Source organism: Amblyraja radiata, chromosome 14 (genome assembly GCF_010909765.2).
Source record: "Amblyraja radiata isolate CabotCenter1 chromosome 14, sAmbRad1.1.pri, whole genome shotgun sequence".
In the NCBI taxonomy this organism is placed as follows: Eukaryota; Metazoa; Chordata; class Chondrichthyes; order Rajiformes; family Rajidae; genus Amblyraja; species Amblyraja radiata.
The window spans coordinates 55,549,888-55,565,277 of record NC_045969.1 but is presented as its reverse complement, the minus strand read 5'-3'; positions in this window follow the sequence as shown (position 1 = coordinate 55,565,277).

Genomic DNA, 15,390 nt, shown 5'->3' with positions numbered 1-15,390 from the left:
TAGAATAAAATAACAAAACACACAATAAACACAGATTTAACATCCACCACAGTGAGTCTACCAGGCACCTCCTCACGGTGATGGAAGGCAAAAGTCTTAAAGTCCTTGTCTCTTCCCTCCTTGTTCTCCCTCTGCGTTGAGGTGATCCAGGCTTCCGATGCGGTGACCCCGCCGGGTAATGGTAAGTAAGTCCCGCGGCCAAATCCGAGCTCCGCGAACGTGCCGGTTCAAACTCCGCGGCCCGGGGCGGTCGAAACCACCCTCCAGTACAGCGGACGAAGCTGTTGTTGCGGGAGCTCCGGAGACTCGGTCACCAACCTGGGACCTGCGAGCTCCCGACACTGTCGTCCACTGGGCCGGCGGCCGAGCCTCCGATGCTCCGAAGTCGGGTCGGAAGTCGGGCCGCTGCCGCAGCGCCACCACAGCCCCGAAGTCGGCCAGCCTCGCGTTGGTAAGTCCTGGCTCTGCCTCCGGAGCCTCGAGGTCGGCCCCAGTTGGAGGCCGCCAGCTCCGCCATTAGGCCTCAGCGCAGACGGAGACGAGGGATACGACAAGGAAAGGTTGCACCCCCCCCCCCCCCGAAGGAAGAGACTAAAAACATGTTTCTCCCACCCCCTCACACATACACAACCAAAATAAACTAAAATAAACTGAAACAGGACAAAAAGAAAACCAAAAAAAGAAAAGACAAACGGACTGCAGGCGAGAGGCAGCTGCAGGGCAGAGCCGCCATGTAGATCAGCATCAGTTATAAAATAATCCAGTTGTAGATCAGTTATAAGAAGACGTTCTTATAAGAATCTGAAGAAGGATCCCGATCTGAAACATCACTCATCCATGTTCTCCAGAGATGCTGCCGGACTCATGGAGTTGCTCCAGCACTCTGTGTCCTTTTATAATTTAAAGTAAGGTGATGTCATGAGCATCAGAGATTGATAAGGAGAGACACAAGCAACTGCAGATGCTTTTCGCAAGATCCCAGTTGCTTGTGTCTCTCCTGAGGCAGGGGTTCACTTGCACCTGCACCAACCTCATTTACTGTATCCGTTGTTCAAGATATGGACTCTTATACATCAGTGAGACCAAACGCTGACTGGGTGATCGTTTCACTGAGCACCTTAGCTCAGTCCAACTGGAAGTTGTCACGGATTTCCTAGCAACACTAGCCGACAACATCGTCCCCACGGTAAGGGTTAGCTTCTTTCCTCACCAAAAACCCTGGGTTGACAGATCCATTCACGTCACTTTGAATGCTTGCACCGCTGCTTACAACTCGGGCCTGGCATCCTGCAACATGGATGACTACAAGGCAGAGTCCTATAGACTGCGAAGGGCGGTGAAGGACGCAAAAAGGGGGTACAGGGACAGGATGGAGTCGCAGATGGAGCAGCGGGACACCAGACGCCTATGGCAGGTGCTACAGACTAACTAACTACTAGAGCAGCCCCCCCTCATCCGGGAGTGCCGGCACCTCCTTAGCTGATAACCTGAACTCTTTCTACGCACGATTCGAGACGGGCAACATCACCCCTAACTCACCGGCTAACGACAACACCGTCAGCGTGCTGGCTAGCGAGGTTGAGGAAGGCACACATTCTCGGTGTCCGAGCACTACATAAGGAGGGCTCTGACGCGTGTGAACACAAGGAAAGTTGTAGGCCCAGCTGGTATATCTGGGCGAGTATTAAAGTCTTGTGTTACTCAGCTGACTCCAGTGTTCACCACAATATTCAACCTCTCCCTGGCCAAGTCTGTGGTCCCTGCCTGCTTCAAGCGATCCACTATTGTCCCAGTGCCTAAGAATGCCTCTCCAGCCTGCTTGAATGACTACCAGTGGCCCTCGCCTCAGTAGTTGTGAAATGCTTCGGGAGGCTGATCAAGAACCACATCTGTGCCTTCCTCTCTCGCACCATGGACCCGCTACTGTTCGCATACCGTCCAAACAGATCCACGGACGATACTGTCTCCCAGGTTTTGCACACCGCTCTCTCTTACCTTGACACCCAGAAGGGAGGCTATGTGAGGATGCTGTCATTGATTTGAGTTCAGCTTTCAACACCATAGATGAAGCTGCTGGAACAGGGGCTGAACACTCCCCTGTTTCCCTGGGTCCTGGATTTTCTCACCGACAGGCCCCAGGTGGTCAAGATGGGGAGACATACCTCCAACCCCCTCACCCTGAACACTGGATCCCCCCAGGGTTGCGTCCTCAGCCCCCTACTGTGCTCCCTGTACACACATGACTGTGTGGCCAGGTTCAGCTCCAACTCCATCATCAAGTTTGCTGATGACACTGTGGTGGTGGGCCTGATCTCAGACAACGATGAGAAGGCCTACCGGGAGGAGGTGGCTGATCTGGCACTCTGGTGTCAGGACAACAGCCTCCTCTTGAATGTCACTAAAACTAAGGAGCTGATTGTGGACTTTAGAAGGGCTCAACATCCGAGGACGTACACGCCACTGGAGATAAATGGGACTACTGTGGATAGGGTGAGCTGCTTTAAATACCTGGGAGACCACATCACAGAGGATCTGACATGGACAACACACGCTGCCGCACTGGTGAGTAAGGCAAGGCAGCGCCTTTACCATCTCAGGCAGCTGAGGAAATTCAGAGTCTCTCTTAGAATCCTTCAGTGTTTCTACTCTGGTGCTGTAGAAAGCATCCTGACTGGAAATATATTGATCTGGTTTGGGAACAGCTCTGCCCAGGACAGGAAGGCTCTGCAGAGAGTAGTGCATTCGACCAAATGCACTATGGGAACTACACTCACCCCCCTGCAGGAACTATACACCAGGAGGTGCAGATCCACAGCCAGCAAGATCATGAAGGACCCCAACCACCCCAGCAACGGACTGTTCCAGCTGCTACGGTCAGGCAAACGCCTCCGCTGTCATGCTGTGTAAACAGAGAGGATGAGACGGAGTTTCTTCCCACAGGCCATCAGGACTGTAAACTCTGATCTCACCGGGGTGTAAATAATGTTGCGTCTTCTTTTTTTAATGTAAATACTGGTTCTGTTCTGTTCTGATGTTTTGCGCAATCCGCAGGCATTGCCACTTTCATTTCACTGTACATCTTGTATGTGTATGTGACAAATAAAGTTGACGACTTGACCAACCTGATCTCCCAGTTGCAAACACTTTAATTCCCCCTCCCATTTGTCACCGGGTGGTGCCCGTAATGGCCGCCTCGCCAACAGTCTGTCACGTCCCTTCTCTGTTTTTATTATTTTAAGTATGTCTTTTTTTTAATTATTTTTTTTTAAATTTTATTTATTAGAAGTAAGTACAATACAGAGGTACCTTTTTTCAGGTGCCAAATATGTTAACATGATACATTCTCTGTTTAACTTGATTTTTTTATTTTTTTTTAAGAGAGAAATGAGAAAGAAAGAGATAATAGAGAATAAAAAAACGTGTAGTGTGTATAAAACGTGTAGTGTGTATAAAACGTGTGGTGTATAAAACGTGTAGTGTGTATAAAACGTGTAGTGTGTATAAAACGTGTAGTGTGTATAAAACGTGTAGTGTGTATAAAACGTGTGGTGTATAAAACGTGTAGTGTGTATAAAACGTGTAGTGTGTATAAAACGTGTAGTGTGTATAAAACGTGTAGTGTGTATAAAAAAAGGGATAATGAGGAAGAGAAATAAGAAAGAAGAAAGAGCAGGAGAGAAATTAGAAAATAGGCGATAGGAGATTAGTTTTTATATTGTTGATCATCTTTCACCCAGACCTGAAACAGTTGTTTTTTACGATACAGTTGCACCACCAATAAATCAATAAATGGAGACCAACTCATTAAGAATTGGTCTTGTTTATCTATTAGGAGGAGTCTCATTTCTTCAAGGTGTGCTGTGTCCAACATATTATTTTAAGTATGTCTTAAATGTATGTTTCAATGTTTCTTGGTATGTTTTATGTGGGGCGATGGGGGTGGGGATCCGGGGAAACTTTATTCAGTCACTTACCTCGACGGAGATGTGATTTTTCTCCGTGTCGCATCTCCGTCCCCACTGCGGCCTAACAACATGGAGTGGTGCAACCTTTCCTGGAGACTGGCCCGGAGCTTGAAGCCGCGGGCACAGCGTGGACTTACCATCGCAGAGCCTACGATCCTTTGCAGAGGACGCCAGCGAAAGTTCTCCGACCGCGGGGCCTGTGGACTTTAACACCGTGAAGCCGCGGTCTCCAGTAAGAAGAGACCGACTCGGGAGCTCCATGCTCTTTGAGTGTTCCGATCCGTCCCGACGCCGGAGTTTCGATCATCCCGACACCAGGGTTTGGACATCGGACCATCGGCAGCGGCAAGTGCGGAGGGTTCGGCCACTAACCACAGGTGTAAAAAGGAGGAAGATGACCGAACTTTATTGCCTTCCATCACAGTGAGGAATGTGGATTCCAATGTGGTGATGTTTATGTTAAATTTTATTTAATGTGGCTGTGTGTGTTGTTGCTTTCACTTAGTATGGCTCTATGGTAACTCAGATTTCACTGTACCTTAATTGGTTAAGTGACAATAAACTTGAACTTGAACTTGAACCATTCCCACAGTAACCTTTCTGTCCTGGGCCTCCTCCATTGTCAGAGTGAGGAACAGCACCTCATACAGTATTTCGCTTGGGCAGCTTACAACCCAGTGGTATAAATTTGATTTCTCTAACTTCAGGTAACGCTTGCATCCCCCCTATCTCTCTGTCCCTCCCTCACCCTAGTCGTTGTCAATGTCGTCCTGGTGAGTTTCATTGTCTGTAACTCATTTTCACCTAACCCACAGCTGACAATGGCCTGTTTCCTTTATCATCGTAACTTTTTTGCATATCTTTCATTCATTTGTTCTTTATCTCTTATATCATCATCTATATCTGTTGTTTCCCTTTCCCCTGGCTCTCAGTCTGAAAAAGGGTCTTGAACCGAAACATCACCTAGTCCTTTTCTCCAGAGATGCTGCCCGGCCCGCGGATTTACGCCAGCATTTTGTGTTTCTTCTGCCATGAAGATCGTGCCCAGCAGAGGGTGCTACTGGCCAGTGTAACAACCAAAGATACTAGAGGAGCTCTCTTTGGTTACATGCATCTCAATAAATGGTGCTTTGTTCAACATGAACACTTTAATTCAGAAGGAGACACAAGGAACTGCAGATGCTGGGATCTTGAGCAAAACACAAAGTGCTGGAGGAACTCAGTGGGTCAGGCAGCATCTGTGGAGGGAATGGAGACACGACGTATCAGATTGGGATCCTTCTTGTGACTCATTAAGTTATCTGTTGTTTAGTTCAGAAGTTGGTCTGCATGAGTTCAGTTTAATGATATAGCTGGGAAACAGGCCCTTTGGCCCACCGAGTCCACGCTGACAATCGATCGCCTGTTCACACTAATTTTATATTATCCCACTATCTCATCCACTTCCTCCACAACAGGGGCAAATTACAGAGGCCAATTAATCTACAAACCCACACCGTTACAGGGAGATCATGCAAACTCCACACAGACAGCACCAGAGACCCAGGATTGAGCTGGGTCATCTTCTACTAGTGTGTCAGCGTGTCTGACAGTGTGTTAGTGTGCCACCTGTATAATTGTCTGATCTTTTTTCTCAATTGTCCGACAACGAAAAAGCTGGACTAGGAATACCAGAGAGCTCCGTGTCAGGGAATTGTGATGGATGGTGAAACTGTGAATCTGAACAAATGCCTAAGCAGCAGAACCAGCAAACGATGCTGGCATTTATCGTAAAATTCATCACAATTTCCTGAGAATCTTTCTGTCACGTAAAATGATTAACGCGGCTAAAACCAATAAAAACAGAGAGAGTGTGGAGTTCCCACCAGGGCCACGTGTTAGAGTCACAGAGGTATACAGTGTGGAAACAGGCCCTTCATAGTCACAGAGTGACTAACAGTGTGGAAACAGGCCCTTCATAGAGTCACAAGAGTGATACAGTGTGGAAACAGGCCCTTTGGCCCAACTTGCCCACACCGACCAACATTTCCCATCTACACTGGTCCCACTGACCCATATCCCTCCAAACCTGTGCTATCCATGTACCCATGTATCAAAACCAGGAGCCACCGTTTCAGAATAAGGGGTGGGCTATTTCGAACGGAGATGAGGAAAAAACTTTTTCACTCAGAGAGTTGTGAATTTGTGGAATTCTCTGCCTCAGAAGGCAGTGGTGGCCAGTTCTCTGGATGCTTTCAAGAGAGAGTTAGATAGAGCTCTTAAAAATAGTGGAGTCAAGGGATATGGGGAGAAGGCAGGAACGGGGTACTGATTGTGGATGATCAGCCATGATCACGGTGAATGGCGGTGCTGGCTCGAAGGGCCGAATGGCCTACTCCTGCACCTATTGTCTATTGTCTAAATCTTCCCCCTCCCCTTCACCTTCAACCTATGTCCTCTGGTTCTTGATTCCCTACTCTGGGTAAAAGACTTTGTGCGTTTACCCGATCTATTCCTCTCATGATTTTATACACCTCTATACGATCACCCCTCGTCCTCCTGCGCTCTAAGGAATAGGAACACAGCCTACGCAACCTCTCTCCATAGCTCAGGCCCTCGAGTCCTGGCAACATCCTCGTAAATCTGCAATTGTGGGTGGGACTTGAGTGGAAGTGTCAGCGTTTGGTGCTGGCACCGTACAGCTCACATGGACTTCCCCTGTCCCTCGTCACACCTGGAAACCCAGAGGTGGGTCTCAGTGAAACACTGCTCCCCTACACACAGAGCCGGGGAACTCCTCACAAGTATAAATCCTACCCACACCACGGGATTGAGAAGGAATAGAGAGGGTAAAGGTGTATAAAACCATGAGGGGAATGGATAGGTGAATGCACAGAGTCTTTTACCCAGAGTAGGGTATAGGTTTAAGGTGAGAGGGGAAAGATCTAATAGGCACTGGAGGAGAAACATTTTCAAACAGGGTGTATGGAACGAGCTGGTGCTAGTTGAGGCAGGTACTGCAGCAACAGTTAGAAGACATTTGGACAGAGGCAATACAGAGTGATACAGACCAAATATAGGCAGGTGCTGGTTTAAACCGAAGATAGACACAAAAAGCTGTGAAATCCCAGTCCCCACTGTATCGTTACACTGGCGTCATCTCTCCTTTCCAGCTTTCTCCTCCCACTACCACATTAGTCTGAAGAAGAGTTCCGACATGAAACCTCGCCTGTCCATTCCCTCCTTAGATGCTGACTGACCCGCTGAGTTGCTCCAGCATATGTCTATGTATCAGATGGCTCTCTGGCTAGGGTCTCACTCATCCTGCTGTTGGCTGTGCTTGCAAGCATCTGTGTTCGATTTGGGCCTAATTCCTGCAAGACTTCACATCAGTGGGAGAACTGTACAACTACAGCGGAGAGGAATAGATCAGGTAAATGCACAGAGCGTTTTACCCAGGGTAGGGAATCGAGAACCAGAGGACATAGGTGTTGAAGGTGAGGAGGGGGAAGATTTAATAGGAATCTGAGGGGTATCTTTTTCACACAAAGGGTGGTGGGTTGCAGCAAGAGCAATACTTCAGCAGCATGCGCTGACAACAAATCAGAGATTAAATCAAACAGTCATGGACCTTGATCTTCCTGCAGCAGGTTGAGAGGGAGCACCCGGATGCTGCTGTCAAATGTCAGCTGTGGAAAGAGTTTAAACGTACCAGACCGAGTGCCACGGACAAGATGGGTAATGTCTCTGTGCACAAGATCAATATTTCACACACCAATGGAGCAGAGAGTTGTGGATTGTAAATGGTCACTCATTGTCGGGGAGGCAGGAACTTCCACACAGTTTGCAGAATTGGGATTGGGATTAGTAAAGAATTGGGATTCTAATTCACTGCTGATGAATGTATTTTAATGCTTTGTATTTGAATTGCTTTGTACGATTGGAATGCCAGGGCTGACTGGTGGAAGCGGGAATCTGCCCGGAGAGGAGATAGAGGGAGATGGCGGCGGTCGCTGGACGAAGGGCCCGGTAGGAAGAACCGGGGGGGGGGGGGGGGGTCTTACCTTCCGCACCTTCATCAGTCGCAGTATAGAGGTTGGGAGGTCATGTTGCAGTTGTATAAGACGTTGGTGAGGCCACATTTAGAGTATTGTGTTTAGTTCTGGGCACCATGTTATAGGAAAGATGTTGCCAAGCTTGAAAGGGTACAGAGAAGATTTACAAGGATGTTGCCAGGACTAGAGGGTGTGAGCTAAAGGGAGAGGTTGAGTAGGCTGGGACTTTATTTCCTGGCGAGCAGGAGGATGAGGGGTGACCTTGTAGAGGTGTACAAAATCATATGAGGAATAGATCAGGCAGATGCACAGTCTCTTGCCTAGTGTAGGTGAACCAAAGACCAGTGGACATAGGTTTAAGGTGAAGGGGAAAAGATTTAATAGGAATCTGAGGTCACTTTTTCATACAGTGGGTGTATGGAACAAGCTGCCAGAGGAGGTAGTTGAGGCTGGGACTATCCCAACGTTTAAGAAACAGTTAGACAGGTACATGGATAGAACAGGTTTGGAGGGATATGGACCAAACGCAGGCAGGTGGGACTAGTGTAGATGTGGTCTGATGGAATCTCAGATGTACAGGGACAATGTTTCACCAAGATAGACACGAAAGGTTCGAGTAACTCAACGGGTCAGACAGCATCTCTGGAGAAAAGGAATAGGTGATGTTTCAGACTGAAAAAGAGTCTCCAACCAAAACATCACCTATTCCTTTTCTCCAGAGATGCTGCCTGTCCCGTTGAGTTACTCCAACTTTTTGTGTCTATCTTCGGTTTAAACCAGCATTTTGCAGTTCCTTCTCACATAAACAAAGTTTCACGTCTAGGTCCAGAGCCAGTTGTATTTTACTTCACTAGTGATTACGGAACAGTACAGTCTGGAACTTTGCAATAATACAATATAATACAACATAATACAACACAATAATACTTTATTAGCCAAGTATGTTTTGCAACATACGAGGAATTTCATTTGCCAAGTCAGTCATGCAAATAAAAAGCAACAGAACACACAAAATACATTTTAACATAAACATCCACCACAGTGACTCCTCCACATTCCTCACTGTGATGGAAGGCAAAAACCAAACAAAAACCATGATGCAGGTCTGTTTCTCCCAGGGTAGAAGATTCTAAACTAGAGGACACAGGTTTAAGGTGAGAGGGGTGAGACTTAAGTGGGACCTTGGAGGCAACTTTTTCACTCAGTGAGTAGTCCGTGCTCGGAAGGAGTTACCAGAGAATGCTGTAAAGCAGATACAATTATGACGTTTAAAGGACATTTGGACAGATCTATGGATATTTACTTACTGCCTATTGTGCCTCCTGGCATGTAGGGCAGCAACGAAGGTCCTCCAATCAGTAGTGTTGATCCCTTCAGTTGCTGTTTCCGTAACGTATTTGTTTTACGAGACTGGGTTGTTAGCCCTGTGTTCAACCTCCAACCTGGAGGACAAGTGGCTCGCTCTTCGTCTCGCCTCTACCCTTCGACCTGTCCAGCATGGGAGACCCTAACAGGAGACAAATCTCCCGCTGGCATAGCTCTAGGGGTCACTGAGACACACAAGCCCCCCCGACCACGACAAGGTTGCAATCCAACGGGGAGGATCTATGGATAGGAAAGGGAAAATGGGCTAAATAACCATATAACAATTACAGCACGGAAACAGGCCATCTCGACCCTTCTAGTCCGTGCCGAACACGTATTCTCTCCTAGTCCCATATACCTGCGCTCAGACCATAACCCTCCATTCCTTTCCCGTCCATATAACTATCCAATTTATTTTTAAATGATAAAAACGAACCTGCCTCCACCACCTTCACTGGAAGCTCATTCCACACAGCCACCACTCTCTGAGTAAAGAAGTTCCCCCTCATGTTACCCCTAAACTTCTGTCCCTTAATTCTCAAGTCATGTCCCCTTGTTTGAATCTTCCCTATTCTCAGTGGGAAAAGCTTATCCACGTCAACTCTGTCTATCCCTCTCATCATTTTAAAGACCTCTATCAAGTCCCCCCTTAACCTTCTGCGCTCCAAAGAATAAAGCCCTAACTTGTTCAACCTTTCTCTGTAACTTAGTTGCTGAAACCCAGGCAACATTCTAGTAAATCTCCTCTGTACTCTCTATTTTGTTGACATCCTCCTTATAATTAGGCGACCAAAATTGTACACCATACTCCAGAATTGGCCTCCCCAATGCCTTGTACAATTTTAACATTACATCCCAACTTCTATACTCAATGGTACACAAAAATGCTGGAGGAACTCAGCGGGTGCAGCAGCATCTATGGAGCGAAGGAAATAGGCGACGTTTCGGGCCGAAACCCTTCTTCAGACTGATGGGGGGTGGGGGGGAGAAGGAAGGAAAAAGGGAGGAGGAGGAGCCCGAGGGCGGGGGGATGGGAGGAGACAGCTCGAGGGTTAAGGAAGGGGAGGAGACAGCAAGGGCTAGCAAAACTGGGAGAATTCAACGTTCATGCCATCAGGACGCAAGCAACCCAGGCGGAATATGAGGTGCTGTTCCTCCAATTTCCGGTGTTGCTCACTCTGGCAATGGAGGAGACCCAGGACAGAGAGGTCGGATTGGGAATGGGAGGGGGAGTTGAAGTGCTGAGCCACCGGGAGTTCAGGTAGGTTATTGCGGACTGAGCGGAGGTGTTCGGCGAAACGATCGCCCAACCTCCGCTTAGTCTCCCCGATGTAAATCAGCTGACATCTAGAGCAGCGGATGCAGTAGATGAGGTTGGAGGAGATACAGGTGAACCTTTGTCGCACCTGCTTGGGTCCTTGAATGGAGTCGAGGGGGGAGGTGAAGGGACAGGTGTTGCATTTCTTGTGGTTGCAACGGAAAATGGCCGGGGAGGGGGTGGTACAGGAGGGAAGGGAAGAATTGACAAGGGAGTTGCGGAGGGAGCGGTCTTTGCGGAAGGCAGACATGGGGGAGATGGGAAGATGTGGCGAGTGGTGGGGATTATTTGTTGTATTTGCCGGCTGGTGGGGTGAAAGGTGAGGACTAGGTGGACTCTGCCCTTGTTGCGAGTGCGGGGATGGGGAGAGAGAGCAGTGTTGCGGGGTATGGATGAGACCCTGGTGCGAGCCTCATCTATGGTGGCAGAGGGGAATCCCCGTTCCCTGAAGAACGAGGACATTTCCGATGCCCTGGTGTGGAACGTCTCATCCTGGGAACAGATGCGTAGTAGGCGGAGGAATTGGGAGTAGGGGATGGAGTCTTTACAGGGGGCAGGGTGGGAAGACGTGTAGTCCAGATAGCCATGTGAGTCAGTTGGTTTGTAGTGTATGTCGGTCAGAAGTCTGTCCCCTGCGATGGAGATGGTGAGGTCAAGGAATGGTAGGGAAGTGTCGGAAATGGTCCAGGTGTATTGGAGTGCCGGATGGAAGTTGGTGGTGAAGTGGATGAAGTCAGTCAGTTGTGTGCGGGTGCAGGAGGTGGCCCCAAAGCAGTCGTCAATGTAACGGAGGTAGAGGTCGGGGATGGGGCCCTGGTACGTATTGAACAAGGATTGTTCAACGTACCCGACAAAGAGGCAGGCGTAGCTGGGGCCCATGCGTGTGCCCATAGCTACGCCTTGTGTTTGGAGGAAATGGGAGGAGTCAAACGTAAAGTTGTTGAGGGTGAGGACCAACTCCACTAGACGGAGGAGAGTGTCAGTGGCTGGGTATAGGTTGCTCCTCTGGTCGAGGAAGAACCGGAGGGCTTTGAGGCCATCCTGGTGGGGGATGGAGGTGTAGAGTGACTGGACATCCATGGTGAAGATGAGGGGGTGGGGGCCTAGAGTGGAATGCGCGGAGGCGGCGGAGAGTGTCTGAGGTGTCTAGAACATAGGTGGGAAGGGATTTGACCAAGGGGGATAGTATGGAGTCAAGGTATGTGGAGATGAGTTCGGTGGGGCACGAACAAGCAGAGACAATGGGTCTGCCGGGAGAGCCGGGTTTGTGGATTTTGGGGAGAAGGTAAAAACGGGCCGTGCGGGGCTGGGGAACGATGAGGTTGGAAGCTTGGTCTGGCAGGGTGTGGGAATTGATGAAGTCCGTGATGGTGCTAGATATGGTGGCCTGATGCTCGTCAGTGGGGTCATGGTCCAAGGGTAAGTAACTCAATGCTCTGATTTATAAAGGCCAGCACACCAAAAGCTTTCTTTACCACCCTATCTACATGAGATTCCACTTTCAGGGAACTGTGCACAGTTATTCCCAGATCCCTCTGTTCACCTGCATTCTTCAATTCCCTACCATTTACCATGTACGTCCTATTTTGATTTGTCCTGCCAAGATGTAGCAACTCACACTTATCAGTATTAAACTCCATCTGCCATCTTTCAGCCCACTCTTCCAACTGGCATAAATCTCTCTGTAGACTTTGAAAATCTACTTCATTATCCACAACCCCACCTATCTTAGTATCATCTGCATACTTACTAATCCAATTTACCACACCATCATCCAGATCATTGATGTACATGACAAACAACAGTGGTTCCAACACAGATCCCTGTGGCACCCCACTCGTCACTGGCCTCTAAATGCAGGCAAATGGGACTAGCCCAGTAGAGGTGTCCTTGTACACCAGTCACTGAAAGTTGGCGTGCAGGTACAGCAGGCAGTGACGAAAGTTAATGGAATATTGGCCTTCATAACAACAGGATTACATTATAGGACTAAAGAGGTTCTTCTGCAGTTGTATAGGTATCTGGTAAGACCACATCTGGAGTATTGTGTACAGTTTTGGTTTCCTAATTTGAGGAAGAACATCCTTGTGATTGAGGCAGTGCAGTGTAGGTTCACGTGATTGATCCCTGGGATGGCGGGACTGTCAAATGACGAAAGATTGAAAAGACTAGGCTTGTATTCACTGGAGTTTAGAAGGATGAGGGGGATCTTGTAGAAACATATAAAATTATAGAAGGACTGGACAAGCTAGATGCAGAAAAAATGTTCCCAATGTTGGGCAAGTCCAGAACCAGGGGCCACAGTCTTAGAATAAAGGGGAGGCCATTTAATAGTGAGGTGAGAAAAAAAAAAAAATTCACCCAGAGAGTTGTGAATTTGTGGAATTCCCTGCCACAGAGTCACTGGATGGATTTAAGAGAGAGTTAGAGCTCTAGGGGCTAGTGGAATCATGGGATATGGGGTGAAGGCAGGCACGGGTACGATCAGCCATGATCACAATGAATGGCGGTGCTGGCTCGAAGGGCCGAATGGCCTCCTCCTGCACATATTTTCTATGTTTCTATATTTGAGGGGCCTGTTTCCGTGATCTGTGGCTTTATGACTTCTGTCATAACTTCTGGCCTGTGCGGTTTGAATAATTCGGGCCCACGCTATTTTTAACCCACGAGCTGACATCTTCACCACACCTCCCACAACTGGTGCTCAGGATTCTTTCAAAACATGTTGGTGCCTGCAGTCTTGGCGGCTCTGGTGTGTGAAATGAAGTTGTTTGGTAACTCACAGGGTAAGGGAATAATATCCACAGGACAGATAGATAGATGTCCCATTACTCCCCTATGTCCATTCAGAACATTCAAAAATGGATAAAACAATGTTTATTCTTCAGAAGAAAACACATATAAAAATTGAAAGATATACCTTTGATCACCTGTTCACAGTAAAAGGCCTGGCCCACTTGCGCGTCATTTACGCGACATCCTAAAAATTGGTTGCCGCGTGGCGAGGCGTGGTGGCGTATGCAGTGACACGCGGTACTTCCCTATCGCCCCAGGATTTTGGAATGTTCAAATTCCTCGCGCGCCACCTGCGTGACGTATCCCTTGCGCACGCTGACGTACTGATAGCGTACGTGTAGCGCGTGGTGATGCATGGTGACACACAAACATTGCCTATGCTAATTTATGATTTCGTTTTTTTTTATTTTATTAGAATCAATTGTTCAAGGATAAGACGATCGCCATAACAATTATTGTACAGCTTCATTTTTAACCTTATATTCTAAATCAAAAAAAAAGAAAAAAGAAAAAAAAAGGAAAACAAAGAAGAAAGAAAAGAATGAAGAAAAGAAATAAGAAAGATGGAGATATACTTTTCCCCTCCCCTCCCCCCACCCCACCCATCCCTGGCGTCGGATTTAAATTTAATTTTGTGTTTAACCATTCTATTATTGCAGAAATATAGTAAAAGGTAACCATGTTTAAAAAAATTGATCTGGTTTTTCCGCCAAGTCAAGCCTAACCTATGCTAATTTATTATGCGTCACTGTACGTCAACGTCCGTAACCATGCGTTGCCGCCCGTACGCTGTTAACGTGCCATTCGAGCGTCATTTGAGCGCCGCACAACGTGATCACTCGGGTATAAAGCGCGCTGAGTTTTGAAATTTTTTACTGGAAAAATACTTGCCATGGAGACTGGCGCTACTTGGCGCGCGACTGTTGTACTGCTAGACGATTTTCATACGACAGTCACTGCCGGCCTGTCCGGTAAATGACGCGCGAATGACACCGAAGTGGGACATGCGTTTATTGACCTTCACTTAGTGCAGAGTTTGAAGAAGGGTCCCGACCCAATACATTACCCATGCTTTTTCTCCAGAGATGCTGCCTGACCCTCTGAGTTACTCCAGTTCCTGCCTACTCATTGATATTGCTATTGTTATTGTTTGAATGCCTGGGATTGTGTGATCACACACTGTGGAGGCAGTAGTTTTGCATCCACGCCCAATACAACACACTGTGATCTCTACCTCACCTACTTTTACAGACTGTGTCATAACTCAGTCAAGCTGATATTTTTGTGCAAGATGTTTTAGAAACCAGAACCGCCCACACTTTCACCCTTGTTTGTAAGTTGATTTTGCCATTATTATTCATGGACATCACCAATGATGGGGAGCTGGCATATTAAAGCTGAATTGGTCAATAAAGTCAGTCCCTGATGCTTCAAGATGAATATTACACTCAGCATTTCCTCATGGCCCGTACCTGACACAGAGGAGTTGTGTCTTCCACTAAATCATTGCTCCCCCTGCCTAAGCACAAAGTGCTGGAGGAACTCAGTGGGTCAGGCAGCATCTGAGGAGTGAATGGACAAACGGCATTTTGTCTTGGAACCTTTCTTCAGACTGATAATTGGGAAAAACGTAAACAGGTTGCTTTTCGAATGGCAAGTTGGGTCAAATGGATTACTCCTATTGTGCTAAGTTTTTGGAAATCTTTATATAGTAATAGTTTTAGTTTGTGAGATACAGCATGGAGACAGGCCCTTCGGCCCACTGAGTCCATGCCAACCAGCAGTCACCCATTCACACTAGTTCTATGTTATCCCACTTTCACATCCACTCCCTACATACTTGGGGCAATTTACAGAGGGTTAATTAACCGACAAACCCGCATGTCTTTGGGGTGTAGGAGGAAACTGGAGC